The 2,050-nt window shown below is 42.0% G+C and overlaps 1 pseudogene; it reads right to left on the bottom strand.

Moving 5' to 3' along the window:
- Window positions 1–269: 269 nt before the first annotated feature.
- On the bottom strand, window positions 270–1,288 carry LOC101581922 (annotated as a pseudogene).
- Between the last annotated feature and the right edge of the window lie 762 nt (window positions 1,289–2,050).

Here is a 2,050-nt window from a genome sequence, read left to right on the forward strand (position 1 = left end):
CAGTTGCTTAGTTCACCAGCATCATACATATAGTTAGTCAGGGTGAGAATCTTTCCGATTAACAGCTAGATTCAAAAATCTTCTGGAGATTCTCAGGATCACTATGGCCTTTTATTGACACATAGATAGTTCAAAAAAGAACTTGTCAGAACTTTAACATAAGGAGGATCCACATTAAAAAAAAATGTTGGGTTTAAAAAAAATACTGGTAACAGTACCTTATTAAAGGATTTATATTCTCATAGATGAGAAAGTGGACTTTTAGAGGGCTAGTAAAGGAGAAGTATTTGTATGGGGGGAGTGCAGTTATTCCCAGACTCACAGTGATTTGGAGAATGTCCCAGTGCTAAGTACAGGGTTATGGGACAGTGGTCACTGCCAAGGGCCTTGGAACAAATCATGATGTCACACAAAGCAGGTAAAAGGGAATGAGACAACAGAAAGTAATCAAAGCGCCAACCTATATTCTTGGACTGAGCATTCATCATGTAAGTCCAAGAGGTATAGGTGTAAGCAGCATTAGGGTACAAGTGACGAAAGCTGTCAGCCAGTAGCACAGCCTGCGGCAATTCCCCAAAGCCTTGGAACTCCTGTGGAGTGAAGCAAGCATTCTTTTTGTTTCCTTTGGGGCTACAAAGGTCAATTTCTTCATGAGCCACATTGAGGTCCCCACATAGTAAAAGAGGCCTGCGGGATGCCAAGCCCTTCAAGAACTTGTGAAAGGCTTCATCCCAGCACTGCCTGTACTCCAGCTTTACCAGACCCTGGCCTGCATTGGGTACATAGGTTGTGACCAGCATGAAAGAGTCAAATTCAACCACAATCACCCAGCCTTCCTGGTCATGTTCCTCCTCATCAATGCCATGAGACTGAGTGGGCATTGGCAGGAAAGCAGACCCACAGCACTATATCCTCCATTGTCACAAGGCACTGGCCACTACTGATGGGATAGTCCAGACAGCTCGTGGAACTCAGCTGGGAGCTTGTTCTCTGAACATTTGGTCTACAGGAGGCACAGGATATCTGGAGCTTCTTCCTTTACCCAACCTAAGCCCTTCTTCTTTATCCAGGTGCAAAGCCCTTCTACATTCCAAGAGCATATCTTGAGTGTGGCAGATTTGCCACTGGGTGAGGTTTTTTTTATCTGGAGGATTATCATACAAGACTGGGTCTTCTCCTGCTGCCTTTCATTTTTCTTTGCTCCCACTTTACTCTTCTTGGTCTCTGCCTCTCTCTTGGGCTCTTCCCCATCTTCCACCACTGATCCCTTTTTCCCATGCTTTGGCATTCCTGTAACAAAGGTTCTTCAGTACCTGTACCTCATCAACTACCAAAACAGTATTTTCACCAGGTGTTCTGCTTGGGCCCCCAGTGAGACTTCTCCTATTTCGTTAGCTGAGCACCATCTTTTGTGTTATATCTAGGTGTTTTGTTGATGCCTATTAGCTTTATATTATTTTTATTGGTATCATGTTGCAGAACTTGTGTTATTTCCTGGCTTTTCATCATTTTAAAAAGATGTTTCCTTTCATGTTCCCTGCAAAACTATCTTTAAGGTCTAAAATTCTATCTTCTGTTACATTCAAGCAGTTCTGTCAATCTTCAGTGTAATTCTTAGTGTCCTGGATATCAGTTTGAATCTGTTTCATTTATTCTAGTTCTTCCCCCTATTATTCATGCAATGTTTTCATCATTGTCCTATTCCCTTCTTGGTTTTTTTGTTTTTTGTTTTTTTTTTTAATCTGTGTCTTCCTTAGATGAATTGAGCACTTCTTTCATGATGGTTGCCATTTCTTCTTCTAATCTGAGAAATTATTTCTGATCTGATTTCCTCCATAGCCTGATGGAGTTGTTTCTTTCCTTTAGTAGCTATCATTTCAGACATTTCAGGTGTGTGACTTCCAACTTCTACTATGACCTTGTCTTCTGGACTTGTTTCAGGTGGGCTAGAGGTCTGATATTGCCTTTTGTTCCTTTTGTCATTTTTTGCAGTAATGGTAGATGGATGAGGTGCTGGTCATCAAGGCTGTCCAAAGTATGGGAGGGCTGG

Source organism: Octodon degus, unplaced genomic scaffold, assembly GCF_000260255.1.
Source record: "Octodon degus isolate 3935 unplaced genomic scaffold, OctDeg1.0 scaffold00441, whole genome shotgun sequence".
NCBI classification, from domain to species: Eukaryota; Metazoa; Chordata; class Mammalia; order Rodentia; family Octodontidae; genus Octodon; species Octodon degus.